Source organism: Mytilus galloprovincialis, chromosome 13, assembly GCF_965363235.1.
Source record: "Mytilus galloprovincialis chromosome 13, xbMytGall1.hap1.1, whole genome shotgun sequence".
NCBI classification, from domain to species: Eukaryota; Metazoa; Mollusca; class Bivalvia; order Mytilida; family Mytilidae; genus Mytilus; species Mytilus galloprovincialis.
The window spans coordinates 60,668,059-60,690,031 of NC_134850.1; the positions used below are offsets into that span (position 1 = coordinate 60,668,059).

The 21,973-nt window shown below is 33.3% G+C and overlaps 2 long non-coding RNA genes across 2 annotated transcripts; one reads left to right on the plus strand and one right to left on the minus strand.

Annotated features, from left to right (window-relative positions):
- Positions 1-5,635: 5,635 nt before the first annotated feature.
- LOC143057040 (uncharacterized) lies at positions 5,636-8,619 on the minus strand. Its single transcript, XR_012972610.1, has 2 exons — positions 8,549-8,619; positions 5,636-7,498 (listed from the first exon to the last, which is right to left on the minus strand). It is a non-coding gene; the product is annotated as an uncharacterized LOC143057040 (long non-coding RNA).
- A 7,906-nt stretch (positions 8,620-16,525) lies between these two features.
- Positions 16,526-17,776, plus strand: LOC143057015 (uncharacterized). The gene is made up of 2 exons (XR_012972601.1): positions 16,526-17,321; positions 17,691-17,776. It is a non-coding gene; the product is annotated as an uncharacterized LOC143057015 (long non-coding RNA).
- The last annotated feature ends 4,197 nt before the right edge of the window (positions 17,777-21,973 follow it).

The window sequence follows — 21,973 nt, forward strand, 5'->3', positions numbered from 1 at the left end:
TACAACTTGAATCAAGTAATAAGGTCTTGAAAGAAAATTTCTTATGTCTTCAAGGTCATGTTAAAAACAAGGTCAACATAATCAATTCTATTTGGTTTTCAAAATCCATTAAGAAAAAAAATTGAATTAAAATAAAATATATCAAGGAAAGAATTAATTGCATCCAGATGTTAGAAATTTATTAGTGGGGTTTACAAGCTAGGTCATTCCTTATTGTGAATGAAAGGTTACTACTGTCTTTTGTTTAGTTTTTGTCAAGATGTGACTTTTGTGGCAGAAAGCTCGACATAGTGATAGTGATCTGGCAGCGGCTATGGCAGCTACAGCGGCAGCAGTGTTAGCTAACTTCTTAAAGGCTTAATACTTTAGAAGGTGAAAAACCTGTATGCTTCATACTTTCTTCATGTTACAAAGTTTCTGTCTGTTATATGTCCAGTGTCCTTGACCTCATTTTCATGGTTCAGAGACTTCTTGTTAATTTCTCTTTTATTATGAGTAACTATATTTGGTATCTGCGTACCATACAAGGTCCTCATGCTCAAACGGTTTTCACTTGACCTCGACCTCATTTTATGGATCAGTGTATAAGGTTAAGTTTTGGTGGTCAAGTCCATATCTCAGATACTGTAAGCAATAGGTCTAGTATATTTGGTGTATGGAATGATTGTAAGGTGTACATGTCCAACTGGCAGGTGTCATCCAACCTTGACCTTATTTTCATGGTTCAGTGGTTACAGTTAAGTATTTGTGTTTTAGTATGTTTTTATACGACCGCAAAAATTGAAAAGTTTTTGGTCATATATTGGTATGACGTCGGCGTCGTTGTCTGCGTCGTCGTCGTCGTCGTTGGAATACTTTTAGTTTTCGCACTCTAACTTTAGTAAAAGTTTAACACAAGGTTTATGACCACAAAAGGAAGGTTGGGATTGATTTTGGGAGTTTTGGTCCCAAAATTTTAGGAATTAGGGGCCAAAAGGGGCCCAAATAAGTATTTTCTTGGTTTTCGCACTATAACTTTAGTTTAAGTAAATAGAAATCTATAAAATTTTGACACAAGGTTTATGACCACAAAAGGAAGGTTGGGATTGATTTTGGGAGTTTTGGTTCCAACAGTTTAGGGATTAGGGGCCAAAAAAGGCCCCAAATAAGCATTATTCTTGGTTTTCGCACCATAACTTTAGTATAAGTTAATAGAAATCAATGAAATTTAAACACAAGATTTATGACCTCAAAAGGAAGGTTGGGATTGATTTTGGGAGTTGTGGTCCCAACAGTTTAGGAATTAAGGGCCACAAAGGGGCCCAAATAAGCATTTTTCTTGGTTTTTGCACCACAACTTAAGAATAAATAAATAGAAATCTATGAAATTTAAACACAAGGTTTATTACCTGTCCATAAAATGAAGGTTGGGTTTGATTTTGGGAGTTTTGGTCCCAACAGTTTAGGAATAAGAGACCCAAAGGGTCCAAAATGAAACTTTGTTTGATTTCATAAAAAATTGAATAATTGGGGTTATTTGATATGCCGAATCTAACTGTGTATGAAGATTCCTAATTTTTGGTCCCATTTTCAAATTGGTCTACATTAAGGTCCAAAGGGTCCAAAATTAAACTTATTTTGATTTTTACAAAAATTGAATTCTTAGGGTTCTTTGATATGCTGAATCTAAAAATGTACTTAGATTTTTGATTATTGGCCCAGTTTTCAAGTTGGTCCAAATGGGGGTCCAAATTAAACTTTGTTTGATTTCATCAAAAATTGATTAATTGGGGTTCTGTTATATGCCAAATCTAACTGTGTATTTAGATTCTTAATTTTTATGCCCCACCTACGATAGTAGAGGGGCATTATGTTTTCTGGTCTGTGCCTCCGTTCGTCCGTGTGTCCGTCCGTCTGTGCGTCCGTCCGTCCGTTCGCTTCAGGTTAAAGTTTTTGGTCAAGGTAGTTTTTGAAGAAGTTGAAGTCCAATCAACTTGAAACTTAGTACACATGTTCCCCATGATATGATCTTTCTAATTTTAATGCCAAATTATAGTTTTTGGTCTACATTAAAGTCCAAAGGAGTATCTGGTTCTTATATAGTATGCAGTAGGTTTATTATATTCAGTGTATGGAAAGATTGTAAGGTGTACATGTCTAGCTGGCAGGTGTCATCTGACCTTGACCTCATTTTCATGGTTCAGTGGTCAAAGTTAAGTCAGAAATATAAGGAATGGAACTATATTGATATGAAACACGATATTGACGGTATTGCTGAGAACGTAGTAAGATCGCGGTATGAACGTAGTATAATCGTAATAAGAACGTGCTATATAATCGCAGTAAGATCGTGTTGCAATCGTATAACTCGTGGTATGGTCGTAGTGAGAACGTGAAGAGCGTAGAAAGATCTTTATAAGCGTAGGGATATCGCAGAATAAGCGCGGTGAGAACATGGTTTAATCGTAGCGAGATCGTTGTAGAAGCGTAATTAGGACGTAGTAGCATCGTGAAAGCAACGAAAATTAACATTTTCATGCCGCTCATACCGCGACCTCACCACAATCTTAATTTATTTTAGATCGCGGTGAGCGTGGTGCGATCGTGGTCTAGTGGGACTGGGGCTTTAATAACACACTGAAAGCCAAGGATTTTTAGTATCTAAAAAATAGTAAAATCCATCTAATATATATGAAAAAAGAAGATGTGGTGTGATTGCCAATGAGAAATTAACAACTATAATAGGTCACCTTATTGCCTTCAACAATGAGCAAAGCCCATACAGCATAGTCATCTTTAAAAGGCCCCGAAATGACAATGTAAAACAATTCAAACGAGAAAACTAACGGCCTTAGTTTATGTACAAAAAAAAATAAACGAAAAACAAATATGTAACACATAAACAAGCGACATCCACAGAATTACAGTCTCATAGCTTGGGACAGGCATATACATAAGATCATGACGGGAAAGTCCAAATGAACCAATTAACAAAAATAAAACAACATCCATATCAATAGAATATGGGAACAGTATATCTACGAATGTAACTATGACTCAGAGATAAAATCGGCTTAATATATATATCCCTGCTACTGGTTTGGGCTTTCTGTAGTTTAAACATAATTTATTTGCTCAAAGCATAAAAGATCATACACAAGTAAAACATACTTATCTCATATATAACAATACGAATTGAACGTGAGCATACATTAAGATAATGATCGATAATATAAACAACATAAATATTACAAAACTATACTTAAATAAATTGCTTTGTTGAGCGCAGCTGGATACGACCGCAGATGTCTAACCCTAAAAAGTTGGGGCCAAAATGGACATAAAATTCTCGCTTGATACAGGTCTTAATTTGGATTGTAATTAAAATTTTTGACACATAATAGGTTTCTGACACAAAATAACTGTAGTCAAAGAACTTCAATTTGGTTATATGATTTGACTGATTTATATTCATTTTTTTTGCTTTTGTGCAAAACACTATTGACACCCCCCACTAAAATAAAAATTACCCCGGCTTTTTTTGCGTTTGTGCAATACAATTTGCTGTTGAATATTAACACCCCAAAAAATATCTGAAGAAATCCTTTTAATTTCTGAAATCTGAAATGAGAAAAGTTGTCCCCCACTTTTATTTTTTTCACCTGCCCCCTTTCCCTTATTCTAAAAACCAAATATTTACCTCAATATATGCTCAGTGTTTCTAATGGAGTTTGCATCTATAATTACCCATTTAAATACATCATAGACAATCGTCATTTCTTTTTAAGGTTCATTACTTATATGAAGTTTTGTGTTTTGCATGAACTATAAACAATAGGTCAACTATATTTGTTGTATGAAAGGATTGTAAGGTGTATATGTCTGTCTGGCAGGTATCATCTGATCTTGACCTCATTTTTATGATTTATTGGTCAATGTTCAGTTTTAATGGTTTAGTTCGTTTCTTAGATACTATAAGCAATAGTTCAGCTATATTTGATACATATATTGATGGTTGTAAGGTGTACATGTCTGTCTGGTATGAATCATCTGACCTTGAATCAATTTTGATGATTCATTGGTCAATGTTTAGTTTTCTTGGTTAAATCTGTTTCTTAGACAATATGAGCAATAGGTCAACTATATTTGTTGTATTGAATAATTGTAAGGTGTACATGTACATGTATTTCTTGATTGAATTATCTGACGTTGAACTCGTTTTCTTGAATTATGAGTTTAAAGGATACTTGTAGTGGAGCTTTATATATAGGACTATCAACATAAAGTTAATGGCAAGTAAAGAGGGCGAGACATTTCAGCATGTGCTTTCGTGTTTTAATTAGAATTTTGTTATACAACTTGTCAGTCTTATAAGTGGTTCAGTTTAAGAATGAACTAAATAATTATTTCTATTTAAATAAATCCAGTGGCAAATACTTTTAAGAGATTCAAGATATACATAAAGAACAGTATCCACTGATGACAGATTTGTATTTCGCAGAAAAAAGTACATGCATATGCATGAAGAGAACATACTATTGATATAAAGATACCATATTTTGGACTAGACCATACTAAGTGGCAGAGGAGCAAATAGCATGTAAACATAAAATGATTTTGCAAAGGTTTTACCAAAATTACATAAGTGTCCTTATTTGGGTATGTTAAATGCTCCCCAAATCCTCTTTCTAAAATATTAAAATCAATTTTGTTAGGAATACGAAGCCGGATTGAGATTTATTCTGAAACAACATATTCTAAGGGAGATGTGAATCAGATGTGGTTACTTAATTCACTAAAATTATACTTTAATACAGTCATATTCTTTTTCCTTTTTTCCCAAAAATCAAAAACAATTTACTTGTTTACCTTTTTAATACACAAGTATTCCCCATTTCCAACTTAAAGACATACTAAAAAAAAAAAATTGTTTTAATTTGTTTCACAGAAAAATGTACAACGTAGTCGGATAAATATCTTTTTTATGCAGGGAAAAATCATACTTGAAGGTCGTAGTTTGACAAAATATACTCTCAATCTGTCATTATAAAGACATTGGCAATGTATATATGTTATGTTTGAAGATTGTTTTTCAACAATCAATGCATGAGCATTCCTAATGTTTATGATCAAACAATGCTCCTCTTCTTGCATGACGACATTTTCCTTTATTAACATTAGGCAAACTTCATACAGGTACTGAGGAAGAATAAAAAGAATCATCATCATTTACTCTCATGTCTGCTAAAAAGATGATATCTTCTCACTAGATTAATCAAAGTTATGACACTATCCCACTGAATGTGAAATAAAGATACAGCAGATACAGTTAGTTCGAGAATACAGTAAGGTTTACTATACCTCCATTTTAAAAGAGAAGCATAGTCCTGAAATAACCAATCTCTCTTTTCTGTAGAACTAGACGTCTCGGGAAGGAGGGTAGTATACCTAACCTTATAATGATTCCACGGCTAAGCTAGCAAGCTAGCAAACCAAAGATATTTCCTTTACCTACACACTCTAGTCATTTTGCTGTAAATTGATCAGTATTTGCAGGTGTATAGCAATGTCACTTGTATTTGGAATTTGTGTTACAACTGTAGAAGTTCAATGTAGGCAATTGGAGACCATAAGGCCAATGAAACAAACACCTTGATGGCAAAAACGACAGTTGACATAAAGACAAACAAAAATTAAAAAAATAAGTAGTCTTTTTGTTTACATAAAACTAAGATTGAGAAACGAACCCCTTTAAAGTGAGATATAAAGGCTTCCGTGTTTGAAGACACACACCACTACTTTACAGTATCTTGCCTTTCTATAACATTTATCCATAACACAACTTAAATCTGGCCAAGTATTTGCCATAGTCATCACAAATAAAACCTGAGGACTCATCGTGTTTAACACAAATACACCTTAAGTATTCCGGTCCATCTTCTTCACTAATCAGTACTTTACTTTCCTGTCCATCTTTTGATATCATTATTATTCTATCAGCTTTGCATTCTGCCACAATAACGTTACCATGACTATCTGTACAAAGTCCTTTCGGTCCTTCTAAACCTTGTGTGTATTGCCAGATCTGTTTACCTGATCCATCAATGCAGTATACTGCATTACCATTATAGTCACTATAGACAACTCTGTCATTCTTGTAGACAAGGTGGTCCAGTGTGGATTCACACGGAACTTCCATAGATTTTAGAGTTCTTCCTTCCAAGTCTATAATACGGATTTCATTTGCAGTACTCAAACCAACAGCAAGAGAATTATTAGAGAAGGATAATCCCCAGCATTGTTTGTCAAATGTGATAAACTTGGTAATGTTTCCATCCTCCATATTGAATATCTTGATAGACTGCTCACGAGGATAAGTTATGGCAATAGTGTCCTGCTTTATCTCTGTAGCACTCCATGCTTTACCAGATACTGGTAACTGTTTTTGAAGTTTTCCATCAGAATCAAGAATATTTACCTTCCCATACTGTTCAACTAATATACATCTTCCATCCCTAAGACAAATTATGTCAGTGATGTACTTCTTCATGTTCATTTCTATCTTTTCTGTTTCAATATTCATTGTCGCGTTATTTATGTTGGATTGTCCGTGTGATTTAACTTGTGCTTTCTTATACACACTCTTTTCTCTATTTACGGTTTTGTCACTTTGGACAACAGCAATTTCCCCCAAGGATTCTAATGATTCTATATTGCTTAGTATCTTTTCCATCTCCTCATTTTGCTTCATCATGATGTTAAATTCTTTAGTTATGTCATTGTTTTCTAGACCGTCAACATATTGTTGATATTGATGTACTTGTTGTTCAATTTGATGTACACCCAGAAATGTTTGGAGTTTTGATGTCTGTGTTGTTACTGTTTGTAAATGTTCTTTCAATTCCTTTAAGTTTTTCTCTTTATCTTCGATTTCAGAAATGAGATGGGTTGCTGTTGACCTTTCCTGGATCCAAATGTGATCTGTTTTTTGGCATAACTGTATCTCTAGGTGATCTAAATGTCTGTTTATCTTCTTTCGAATTTTTTTAATTGATTTCTTTATGCGCTTATTCTGCTTTTCTCCTGTTTTAATGTTTTTTGATTTGTTGTTTATTGTTTCATCAAAAACTAATATGATAGAATTTATGTCTCTCTCAACAGATTCTTTAAATTTAAGAATTTTTGTTTTCTCCACTACAATATCTAACTTTTGTATTCCAGTACATTTTGAATGTCTAGCTGAAATACATTTATCACAACAAGGTATCAAATGAGCAGGACAGTACATGCTAAACTCTTGAAAATGTTGGTCACATTCTGTTTTTATTGTTTGAATGGACAATTGATAAATTTTGGCATCAATGGTCTTGTGATCATGTGTACCTTTGAATTTTTTATGACGTTTAGAACATACTGAGCATAGTCCCTCGTTGCAATTATAACACCATATAACAGCTGTATTGTAAACTTCTCCTTCTTGGCAAGGTCCACAAGGTATAGATTTACTGGATGCCATAACCTAAACATATACAAAGAGTAATTCATATATCTGCTAGGTCAAAGTCAACATGATATTAGCTTTTTTAGCATGGTCTATGTGTTCAAAGTTTAGCGCAGACCATGAAGTAGATTTCTCATATAACTGAAAAATTGTGTAAATGAATATTTCAATATTTTGGCGATTTGTTGCAGCTTTTGCATTCATGAGACCTGATAGAAATCATTTAAAAAAGTTTTTAAAAAACTATGACCCAGTTCGAAATTGAAACAGAGAGGCAATCATGTACCAACTGCATTTATAAAGGTTTTGTTTGCTTTTTTTCTTTCAACAACACATGGTTCATACTGTGTCAGGAGTACATCCTTGTCAATTTTACTCGTATTGTATGATGATGTATGTGAGTTGCGTATTTATTTGGATATGTAGTAATTGCCATACGATGAACAGCGTGTCACGATTGTTAATACAGAAAATGGGAAGTTGACAATTAGAGTTGAAATCAATCATAAGCTAATACAGATTGAACTAAAAACACGGAAAATATGTTATCACAGGCTCAGTAGCATGACTTCGATTCAAATCAGGAGTTGTTGTTTGAAATTGAATATCATTTTTGAATTTTGTTCATTGTTGAAGGCCGTACGGTGACATAGAGTTGCTAACATTGACATATCATTTGGACTTTGGTGGATAGTATTTTCGTTTGCAAACATACCACCTTCCTTTTTTTTAAATTTTATAAGTTTTACAGGATACCTTGTCCTCATTTTCATATGTAATCTTTAATGGTATTTGTAAATGAAGTCCTTGGACGTGAATCAATAAATATGACATGTATGAAGTTGACATATTCCCAATTTCCAATTTCCATTTTCAATTTTATATTTAATTTTAATAGTTTACCATATTTTAACGGCTAATAAATTTTACTTTTTAGAATTCTATTGAATAAAAAATTTTTTTGCATGAAAGTAAAAATTAAAAAAAAACATATTATGCAAAGTTATTAAACTATATTTGCATTATTTTAAAACCAAGCATCTTTTGTTTATGTAATGCTCAATTCACCTGTGTACGTTATGTCTGTTTGAATTCTCGATCTTTTTCAATATGTCAGCCTCCTACAAGGAAGTTAATTATGACATGTTTATACCTGATCATTGTAATTAATAAACATTTAATCGACAGATTATACAAAATCAGTTTAAATGTCTGAACAGAACGTTAACCTTACTTTGATGGATGTGGTTTTTCCGGTCCTTTAATTTAGTACGGTGACCGAGTAAGGAAAAGTCGCTTATTTAAGGAGTTTAATTGTCATTCGGACTATACGGCTATAAATCACAGTATTGGTAGTTCAAAGGTTAAACTTAACATTTTGACTTGTCGTCAAAAAATCGTACGGTGCAATTTTCGTAAAATGGGCTTTAAAGTACGTTAATTAACTTGAACGAAAAATCGACTAAGAAAAGTTTTGAGGTCAACATTGTAAAATAACATCCGTGATATGATTTCTGTTATTATTTACATTGTTGTTACTCCTTATTCATATTATTTTAACGATTTCAAAGAAAGTTTAGCAAAATTAATTCGTTATTAAAGAGTTTTTGTAAAAGTTTAACACTACGAATACTTTGCATTTAATAGAGTACGTTCCAATTTAATTTCATGATTTTTTAACGCAAAATGTAAAATAATTAACATTTATATGTTATTTCATACATTTGTACCTTTATTAATCAATAATATCAAATTCATTTGTCTCAGAAGCACTATTTCAGCAATTCAAGCCAGACAAAATTCATAACGCTCATATGACGGAGCTATTCGAAGCTCATATACAGCCTCTTATAGATACATATACGCTATTGGGACAGGGGCGGATGCAGGAATTTTCGAAAGGGGGGTGCTAACCCAGGGCACCCAGGGCAAAGGGGGGTGCAAAACATATGTCCCGATACAAATGCATTGATCGGCAAAAATAAAGGGGGGGTGCGCACCCCCGGAACCCCCCCCCCCCCTGGATCCGCCACTGTGGGATGTGATGTATTACTTATATTTACATACTGGGATATGTTCCCTGAAGCAGTAGACATTTAGCTGTCAAATGTTAGAGCAGAACGAGAGGGAAATTGGTCTCTTCCTTGAGATCGTCATCTCAAATGTAAAATTATATTTGTGTAACCAACCGTACTCCACGAAGGTGGATGCCATTTTACATACTCGATATGCTTCAATTTTCTGTGAACATTTGATCGCCTTTTATAGATGGCTACTTTGCTTTTTAGACAGATTCCTGGACATTTTAAAAGTACTATGACATGGCAACAGAAAAGACCGTTATAAAAGCCTCAAGGGGATTAGGTGGCACTGTAGGCATAACAATTCGAAAGTCTGCGCTTGTTAGATGGGCCCTTACTAGACATTTCATAGAATCCATTAGTCGTGTAATACTGAAAAGGGATGGAAATGCTGAAAATTATGCAAATTCACAGTAAGAAACAAAGCCAACAGCAATGAACAGAGATGAAGAACATGTTATTGCCATTGTGAACCATCTAAATGATCCATTAATGATCCCTTTGGTGTGGAATCCCACCCTCAATGTCTTATCAATATCTCTTCTTAAATGCATGCTTCAAAACATATTCGAGGTTCTTTGCTCACAGTTGTCGAGGAAGGCTTGAAAATGTCTAAACATTTTAGCATTAGTGCTCTTTCTTAAGATCACAAGGAGTTTTTATAGTCCAATATCAAAGTCAAACACAAACCTGAAAAATAAATCGGGGGAAATACTTTCAGGTCGCATAAATCCATGACTTGTAATTAGACGTGCACTAATTTCGGCAAAATGTAGAGATGATGTTATCATAGAACATGTGTTGTCGCACCCATTCCATTATCCCCTTTTCAAAATGACGGCACCATGAGAAAATCATGCAAGTCGGATTTTGTGAAGCAATTCGAATCTTAAGTCTCTTGTGCACTTTCCCTATCTTCCTTTATATCATCGCTCACAACTTACATACGAGATTGTATGGCATTGGTTCAATTTATTAATTCTAAGAAAGGTAAAACATGCGGCGATCTTGCAGCTTACTATTAAAAAAATATGTCCCAATGAATTTCTATGGCGCACATAGTAGCAAATGTTTTTGACCGCTACGACACAAACAACTCTATAAAGTCTGCCGTAAGGGAACGCCGCACAGAGACTATAGCTTCCATCAAAGTGTATCAGATTATAGAGCGGAGAAGTATTTCTGACTGGAAAACCTTGACAAATCCGATAAGATTCCACCTGATGTGAGTTTTACATAGTCAGAACGTTTGAAACTTAGTTATTTATACCAACACTGTTCATGGCTGTCGTAACTTGTTCAGCACTCAAGAGAAGGCCTATACCCCATGCCTTAAACTTTGACACGGAGTTAAGGGAAATGTGAAAGAGTGGAAGAACAATCATACAGACCTCTTATACAATTGTAATTGTTTTGTGTGTTCGCTACTATAAAAATAGGACACATACAAGCGAGTTGTGGTTGCAGATGTGGAACATTAGCAGTGTAAATGATGGGCGGAGATTTTCACCCAATCAATAACTATGTGTCTGTAATTCCCCAACAATTTGTAAACTATTGCCTGCTGCACATGTACTTACCGGATGCGACGCAACTTCGTCTCTGTTTGGAGTAGGTATACAAACTGTCTACAAGACTTCGAAGGACACGCACGACTATTTCAGTTGTGTTTAGAGTTTCGGTAATATTGACAATGATGAAGCTCTTGTTTTGGCATGAAAGATAATTTCAAAGGTTTATGATCAGAACTATCTCTTTAAAACCACTCCATCATAATAATTATTCAAGTTTACCACAAGTAAGATGTAAGTTTAGTCAGGTTACCTTCCTGCAAGACGGCACTGAAACAGTATGTTTTACGTACTTCGTTTCAAACTAAAAATTTGAAACGCATTACACATTGCTAAACCCCTATCCGGTCACCTTTAGAATACGGTTGGCGAGAGTAAAATGATTCATTACACCCCGTGTATTTTAAAACGCATATTTCAGCAGAATTCTTGCAGGATCTTGTGTCTTCATTGAAGGAAAATCTGCATGTGAAAGAGTCATGTGTTTGTTCACTACAAAACTTTACATGTCCGGGGCTTTGGTCCTGTAAAGGGTCAGAATTATGTAGAAATTTCAAATCATGTTCCTTGACAATTAACCAGAAGATATAATTCTGTTGTGTGGATCTCTTTGATTGGAATGTTGAATTGTAACTATTTTCGAATAATTGAGTGCTTTTTAGTTTTAATGAATTTCATGAATGGTCTTATGCAAAATATGCCTTCATGACAGAAGGATGCAGGTAAAAATAATATTCATCATTTATTGATGAGGTTGGATGTTAGCCGGCAAGGTAACTACAGTAAATTTAACAGAATATGTGTTGATCTTGTGTAATAGAACAAATATTTGAAAAACGCCAATTTTCAGAATAAATCGATTTCTTTTTCATTTTTTTTTAACATTTTCGAGATGATTCATTGAAAATTGATATAAGAAAATGTATTTATCTAGAATTTAACCTAAATTGTTGTATATTTCTTCAAATTTTGAAAGTATAGAAGAAGAAAAAATAAAAACAGAATTTGATCTTTGACCTCATTTTATGCAAAACTGTTACCACATTTCTTTTTGACGACATCGATATTTCAATAGTACTCATTTTTCCGAATCCAATGATATATAATATAGCCATATAGTATGTTTGACGATTAAATCTAAAAAATATTGGGTCTGGTCACCGTACTAATTTGGTCAGAGACATATATATATATATGTGTGTACATATGTCTCTGATTTGGTCAAATAAATCTTGACGTGTTTCTGTTCTTTTACATCCTTGGCTTTCAAATATTCGGCTTTATCCGCTCCTACTGAAGGTTAATCCAGAAAAGCGCTTTATAATCGCATGAAATTATAAAGTTTTGTATCCATCATTTACTTACATTTACTTACATTTTAAGATTAAAAAAAAAAAAAAATTGCGGTCACATTAATATTTTGTCTTGTTTGTATCTTCCTTGAATATTTAGTTTAGATTTTTTTTTTAATTTCCATTTTTGTTCCAACCAAGGATTTATAGTATCTTACTATACAAATCCTTGTTCCAACTAATGTTCTTGGAAATGTTAAGTATGCATTTATCTCTAAGTTTTCATTTTATCAAACTTTTTACTAAATGATCCGGCTTAGGGAACATATTCTATAAATTGTATCTGTGCATTTGATCTATTACAAACCATAACTGCTGATGCTACAATAAAACCAGGGGAGGATCCAGCTATTATAGAAAGGTGGTTCCAACCATAATTATTATGACCCCATCCACTAAAAACATTAATCGTTAGAACGAAAAGGGGTTTCAAGCCCCTGGAACTCCCCTTTTGATCCGCCACTGAAAACATTGGAGATATATATTTTAATTTAAACATATTTGTTTATAGTGGATTGGGAAACAAGTTTTGCAACTTATATTAATCCCTTTCCACTTTGCGAGTGCTGCCTTGTAGCGGCATTAGCCTACTCTTTTTCGAAATCTACAAGGGTGTCTTTAACGTGCAAGAGATATGGCTCTCTCTTAACACGGGTCAGCCATTTATCGTCCCCTTTCGACGGACTATCATCGTTTCCTCAAGACCATACTCGCAGATGGTGTCAAGGGAGAGCGATATATATACATGTATATATTTTGACGGATAATACCATGAATACCTCTAAAACTAAAGCAGTAAAATCAAAACTCTGACAAGAGTTATATCAACAACATGCCAAGATAAGGTCTATCGCTTCGGAAAAAAGTATAACCAATTTCGGAGTATAATCGGCCCATGAAATGTGATTGTTATGTTCTTTGAAAGATGATGGTAACCCATTTTTGCGTAATTTGCAGAAACTATGACGATTAAAAGCAAAATATAATAATTTCTCAACACAAATGGTAGAAAATAAGGTAAACAGACAGAAAGTCACAGGACAAAAGGTCACAGGACATAAAGTCACAAATTTGGTAGGACGAAAAGTCACAGGACAAAAAGTCACAAATTTATTTATTGACAATTGTTTGAATATATAAGAGAAATATCTTGAAATATTTACTTTTTAATACATATATATTCATACTAAAGTTTAGGAAATGTGTCATTATACTTGAAAAATCAAGGTTTATTTAATTTTAACCATGCAAAAGATATATTTCTTGGCACCATGAAGCCATTTAAGTGCCAATCTACTTTGACATTTTGTTTTTTTAACAATTATTTGATCACCTTTGAAATTTTTTTGATAAATTTTGTTTTACAAAGTTGGTTTTTATAAAATAGTTCCAGAAAAATACAAAAATATTTTTGTAGAAATAAGCGGTTTTTATTCAAAGAAACTAATCAGAAAAAATGAATTGTGACTTTTTGTCCTGTGACTTTTTGTCCGTGACTTTTTGTCTTTGACTTTTTGTACCGTGACTTTCTTTCCTACATTCGAAAATAACAGGTAGAAAGTAAATGTACATGGGCCAAAATCCCACACAATACATAGAGAGAAAAATATAAAAAGAGTGACAAAGGAACAGGGATTTTGTTCCTGTTCTTCATCTTGACAGTTGATGTAGGGTCTTCAACAATGAACGAATCATTCATACCCTACAACAAGGTCAAGTGTTCAAATAAGTCAGAAATTGTTTTTACCAATTATTTTTGCGTTTATCATGTTAATGTCAAAAACTAAAGTTAAAAAAAAATCGGCCTACAACTGTTATTTATCTTGACAAAGGTTTTTGTTCCTAAACAGTCATGTGTTGTCTGTTTTCTGTAATTTGCCAAAGAGAATTTGAAGAAGGTTCTTGTTTCTGTGTCATATTTTCCAGTTTAACCAGTACTGGAAATTATACCTGTACCTATTATATATAGATTTAAATCAATATTAAAGGAATTCCAGTGTATTTTTTTTTTTCAGACAATTAAAACGCCTGAGTTATTATTGTGTACAACATCCCGTTTATATTATCTTATCCGATGATTAAGGTCTTTCCTCTACTGTGGCGAGGAAAAGACCTCGGAACTTTATTGTTTTTCTAATGTTTTTTGTTGTTGTTTTTTCTTCCTCCAGCATTTTTTTTGGCACGACCTCCTACTGCTTCTATTGATGTTATCATTATTGAGTAAATTCATTCTGAGACTACAGCTGAAACACATACCTGTAAAATGATAATTGTTAATTAAATATATTACATGTATATTATGCATGTCCTTTTTTTTATTAGCGATACCTGAAGTTTATTATTGTGTGCATCAATTATTTCTGTATTGCATAATAGTTGCAGAGTCACTTGGTCTAAATAAAATTGAGAATGGAAATGGGGAATGTGTCAAAGAGACAACAACCCGACCATAGAGCAGACAACAGCAGAAGGTCACCAACAGGTCTTCAATAAATATATATATGTAGGACTCTAAAGTGCGATATGGACGCTTAAGTAAGATGGTCACGCTAAAGTGCGATGGTCTACACTAAAGTATATACCATCGTACTTTAGCAAACAAACAACGATCGCACTTTAGCGTGAGACACCATCGTACTTTGAAGCCGATCCATTATCTAAGATGGCCGCCAGCAGGGGACTTATTTTAACATAAGACCCTATGGGAAATACAAACAAATGTCTTCATTTAGAGAACCACTGAATGAAATGAAACCAAACATGGCATGAATGTTCCTTATGAGGTGCTGACCAAGTGTTGTTACTTTGAAGCCGATCCATCATCTAAGGTGGCCGCCAGCGGGGCACTTACCTAAAACACAGGATCCTATAAGAAATACATACAAATATCTTCTTTTAAATAACCATCAGAGGCGGATTTAGGGGGCCCCTTTTGTGGTAAAATTGGTTGATTATATAGGGAATCGTACTATACTGAATCATGACGGGCCTTCTCTTGGGCAGTCAGTGGGCCCTCTCTTATACAAATATCTGGAGTCGATTTCACAAAAAAAAACTTACGACTAAGATTGATCATGAACAATTCCTCAACTAACCACTGAATGGAATGAAAACAAACATGGAATGCATGTTCTTTTTGACAGCTAGTGCCCCTTTAAGTACATTTTGTTTAAATTGGGGTAAAAAATTGGTAAATAGTCCACGTATGCGAAGTTGCGGAACCGTATGTAATCATCAGATGAAGAGGAATATTGTATATCAAAAGAAGAAGAAGAAAAAGAAGAGGTGCTGACCACGTGTTGTAACTTTGAAGCTGATCCAAGATGACCAAGTTTTACGAAGGACCCTAAGAGGAATCGTACAAATGTCTTCTTTTAAAGAACCACTGAAAGATATGAAACCAAAAATGGCATGAATGCTCCTTTTGAGGTACTGACCAAGTGTTGTTATTTTGAAGCCGATCCATCATCCGAGATGGCCGCCACCCGGGGATTTAGTTTAACATAGATTCTTATGGGAAATACATATGTAAATTTCTTCTGTTAGTGAACCACTGAATGGAATGAAATCAAACATAATGTTCCTTATGAAGTGTTGATCAGTGTTGCTACTTAGTTGCTGATTTACTGTTCAACATTTTTTTTTATCAAATTACGGCGCCAATATTAAACTAAATCAGCCTCAATCATTATTTGGGTATCTGTTATGATTTTTATGCATTTTTACATGATTTCAAAAACCAAAGTAGAGTCAGAGGGGCGATACAAGCTCTTAGGAGCGTCTAGTTTCAAATACTACTGTTCATTTTATTCCTAAGGCATCTGTCTCACCATTACAGTGCCAGTATATTGAAAACAGTCACTATTAACAGATGGCATCACTTCCACTTTAATGCCAATTTTTATTATCCACATGCAGTTGAGAACTCTTGTATTACATAACTGAACATATTCTTAACCTCAATACTTTAGTAGATGGTTAATTTATAGCATTCATATTTTATAGAAATAATAGATAACTGTAAGCCTATATTTATGTAACATGCAAAAAATTATATTAGAAATTTTTGAGTTACCTCTCTTTGCATATATAGAGTTCAGCTATTGAAGTTTTGTAACATGTCAAATACATTGAATTACATTAGAAATGTTTGAGTTATCTATCTTTGTATAGAGTTAAGCAAATGAATTGAAATTTGGAAATTAAATAAAATTGGAAAAAAGAGAAAAGATAATTTTTATATTAGCATTTATATATTTTATCAAATCATATTTAGGATACAGTTTGATTATTTTGTCCAGATATTATTTAAAGGTATTTCAAAATATTATTTACTTCATTCTAGTAATTAGTGTACAGGTAAAAACTGTTCACTACATTGTATATTTTTACTATTGATAAATAACTGATCGACAGGTGTAGTTGTGTCTCAGTTTTGTGAACAAGAATATTTGAAGATTTAAGGTTGGTGTATTTTGTAAATATTTATAATGATTGTGAATATGACTGGTTGATATAAAAGAGTTTTATAAAATACAAAAAGAACAAAAATATGATATGTAAATGTAAATAACATTCTATATTTTTATCTGAAGTTTTTCAAATGCAAATATGATTTTGAAATTCGGTTTAATCATTTGAATTTGAAATATAGTTTTATTGAACTAATTGATAGGCATTGTTGAGAAATATTTATACTATGAAAGATGTGTTTTACATTTTAAATATAAAAGGTTCTGATAAAGTAAATATTGTTCACAGGTAGATCTATATGTGATTTTTCATACTAGAGGATGATATTATTGCAGTAAAATTGTCTGCCATTTCCTTATTTAGGGTATGTATGTTGAATTGTTATTATATGCCCTTGATTGATATTATGATAATGTTTAGTTAATTTTTGATATTTCTAATTGAAACATTATTGATTATTCATAAACAAATGTTGTTTACTTTGAAGACTTTCTCTTGTGTTCATATTTTGATTTGAGAAATGTTATGAATTGTAATATTCAGAAAGGGAGATAATCAAGTTCTTAAAGCTTTTATATAGCTTTGGTTAAATTAATGTTTCTATTGTATTTAATTGATATTTGAAAAAGCAATCTTTATTTCAAGTTAAATTTAATTGAAATTATATCTGCATTTCATTAGTCTTATGATGTTTTGTGTTTTTCTATTTTTCCACAAATATTGCACTATTCAGCGTTGCCAATAATTAATGTTATTTTCGATATATGTATAATGTGAATTCGAATATATGAATACAGTATGATAAATTCATGAACCTTACATTTGTGCTTTCGTAATCCAGTTTTATCGTTTTCGGAGGTTACAAAAATGGCGTCGTCGACAGGATAACTATTGATATATATGAAAATTGGCAACGTTGGTTAGACAATATTTTCTAGGGGTTAAAGTACTAGATATTTCAAGCAAGATGGAAACTAAAGAAGAAAAGCTACAGAAAGAGGTAGACGAATTGAGTAAGAAATTATACCATATGCACAAAGAAAAAGGTGAAAACTTACAATTAAAACAACAATTAGAACATAATAACAAAATCATTGAACAATTACAAAAATCAACAAAAACCGTTTATGTTGCAAAAGAGAGACCATTTATAAAATTATCCGGTAGACCCGAAAAAGACAAAGATCCGATAATAAGTGATTGGTTGGAAGATGCCCGAGAACATCTCGTTACAATACCAGACGAAAAAGCCAAAATTGACTTTCTTATGCAAAATCTGATATCTCCAGCTAAAGATGAGATAAGACTTAGACCGTTATTAGAAAGAGATTCTGCTGCTAAAATTTTGCTTTTGATTCATAGTATTTATGATGGTGATGATTCAGTTAGTCAATTACAACAGCTATTTTTTCAAAGAAATCAAAAAGAGAATGAAACTTTGCAAGACTATTCTTTGAATCTGATGAAAATTTTTGACCAAATAAACAAGCGAGATAACACAGTTTTGGGTGACAAAGATAAAGTTCTTAAAGATCGCTTTATTGAAGGTATTAAAGAACCACATTTGAAACGAGAAGTAAAACGATTCAGCTATGAACACAAAACAATGAAATTTCTTGAGTTTAGAAAGAAGTGTTACTTTGGGTAAATGAAAATACACAAAGTTGGAAAGTAAAACTTCAAATGCAAGATGCCGAAGTTGTTAGCAATCAAGCAATAAAATCCGAACATACATCGAAAGTCAACTCCGAGATATTAAAACTTCTCACAAAACAACAGGAAATGTTAGAAAAGCAACAACAGCAAATTGATAGGTTGTCAAACAGGTTTAATGTTAAAACATATAGTGATTCAACAAACAATGATGTATATAATAGCCATACACCAATTGTTTGTTACAATTGTGGTGGTAAGGGTCATAAACGTCCGGAATGTCCATCAGCTTTTCAAGCAGAAAGAAGTGACGAAGATACACAGAAAACACATACTAGAGGACAATTTAGAGGTAGAGGAAGAGGTTATCGTGGTAGATATAACCAAAGAGGTAACAGATATCAAGGTCGAGGTGGTGTTGTTCCTAGTGACCCAGAAGAGGTAAAAGAGTAGCTTCTACTGCGGTGAGTCGATCAGTAGAAGATACTACAGTACAAGTAGACTCCAATTCATTTCAGAGTAATATTTTTAAAAACATTGCTAGTAAAAGTCCAGAGACAGAACTTGTTGTTGAAAATCAATCAGCTATAGCACTTATAGATACTGGTTCCCAGGTTTCAACAGTTACTGAAACATATTTTAAAACATTATTACAAAAGAAACCAATACTACATGATATAACAAAATGGATGAAAGTCACTGGAGCCAATGATTTACCGATCCCATATTTAGGTTATATTGAACTTAACATTTCAGTAGCGAAAACAATGATTCCGAATGTTGGTTTTCTTGTTGTGAAAGATACTGATAACATTAGTAAATTACCATTTTTACTAGGAAGTAATTTTTTTATGAAGATGAAAGAAGCTTTAGAAGTTTATAATGAAACCGAAACAAACACTCTTATTGGGAAGCAATTAGCAGGTATTCAATTTTTTGCTTTTATGCAAAACACTATTGACAGCCCCACTAAAATAAAAATTACCCCGTTTTTTTTTAGCGTTTGTGCAATACACTTTGCTGTTGAATATTAACCCCAAAAAATATCTGAAGAAATTTCTTTCAATTTCTGAAATCTGAAATGAGAAAAACTGTCCCCCCCCCCCCCACACACTTTTATTTTTTTTTTCACCTCCCCCTTTTCCTTATTCTAAAAACAAAATATTTCCCTCAATATATGCTCAGTATCTCAATTTCAAATTTCTAATGGAGTTTGCAACTATAATTACCCATTTAATTACATCATAGACAATCATCATTTCTTAAAACATAATTTAAAGGCAGTGTAAGGGAGGTATTCAAACAGTGTTCTTTAAATTGATTCAGATTATCTCCCTTACACTGCTTTAAAATTGTCCCAATTGTCCTTAAACCAGAAAAACCCTTGCTTTTCCACCCCATCCCCCTAATTCCAAGTTGTTTGATCCATAACCCCACAAAGTCAATTCTAACCATCCCTTTGTAGTACTGAAACTTGAGGTATAATTTCAGAGAGATTCATACACTTTAACACAAGTTATTGTTTGGAAACTACGAAAATGCTTATTTGATCCCTTTTTTTTGCCCTAATTCCAAACCAGTTAAAACTATAATCTATATATGGGAAGGGGAATTTCTACAAAATTTCTTATAAGTTAAATATTTCCATTATATTATTTTACCTGTACATTGACACAAAACGGCTGTATGTGATATGAAAGTTTAAGATGTATAATGTAAAGCAGCTTTATACGTTCAGATGGAATTGCCAATATGCATAGATACATAATAGCTGGTTGGACTATGAAGTCTCGCTTATATGAGGCATATTGTAGCTGGTTAAACTGTAAGAACCATCTGTTCGCTATACTATATGCTTTAATATAGCCGTGGTGTAGTGGTTAGTGCAACGAACTATTAACACAAAGAGAAAATTTCAAGGACTGAATTTCGGCTCTCAAATGACACCATTTGTGAGTTTAGTCTTGAGAAACGATGATAGTCCGTCGGAATGGGACGGTAAATGACTCTGGCCAATGTTAGAAGAGAGCCATGTCTCTTACACGTAAAAGACACCATTGTACATAGATTTCGAAAAAGAGTAGGCTAATGCCGCTACAAGGCAGCACTTGCACACGCAAAGTGGAAAGGAATTAATATAAGTCGCAATAACTTGTTTCCCAATCCACTGTTAATCAATGTCTATAAACTATGCTATAAAATAAACTCTCTTCTGCAATCCTCTCCATTTTTATTGGTCAAAAAGTTGGTAAAGCACTTGCCCTTGAGAAGATATCTCACTAGAACTAACAGCAACCAGGGTGTTGGAACCACTTTTTTTTGGACGATCAATGCATTTGAATGGGGACATGTAGTTGGACCCCACCCTTTGTCCTGGGTTAGGACCCCCTTTTTAAAATGGCTGGATCCGCCACTGCGCCAACACACAATAGGAACACTTCATTTGCGATAGAGTGGTTATAAGAGGACATGTCCATCCCTATATAACAGGCTTTGTGCGGCCTTCTGCTAAATTTCGTGGTTTGTAGATCGGCATAAAATAAGTTTTCGGGAATATGTAAGTTTGTTTATACTGGAATTACGTAACATGTCAACTACATTTCCTAAATAGATTGCCACTGTGTCCGTATGGCAGGTTTCACCTGAATCTAGCTGTCCTTTGCCTCAATTTCCCTGATCGTCAATAAACATTATGTTTTGAATTTCGTGATTTTGGTCTGTTTTAAGTTACTTGGAATCAGAGACATACAATACATTATGGAATAAATGATTGAATATAATTATTATCTTATTGTGACATGTGACACCATGATAAGGCGCACATGTTCAGTGATTTGATTGGGTTCTTCTGACCTTAACGTCATTTTAAAGTTTCAATTATCACCGTTGAATTTCGTAGTTTTGATATATTTTGGAGGGGTTACCAAGGACGGCGGATTTCGAAAATGAGAATCAATCGTCTCTATTGCAGTTTACGAGATAACAGGCAAACTCGAAAATTATTTAGCAAACGTCTTTAAGGGCAATAAGTAATAAAACGAGTCATCTTAGAGCTTTGACTCAAATTCTCATATAAGATTTAAAACAATGTAAAATATTTACCCAAATTATAGAAAGTCTAAAATAAACAAATTACAGGGCCTTGGGTCGCTAATATGTAGTTAGTTTCGTGTGTATTTCAGTCTAGACGCCATCTTACTATGGACTGTCACATAACACGATATAAGCATTAAAATAAACATAAATATATAAATGGACCTCGTGCAAATGAATTTTTCAATGTCTGTTTTCTTTCAATTTTAAGAGGGGGCATTGATGTTAACCATGTTAACCGGCAACACCTCAATTTTGGCAAAAACAGTT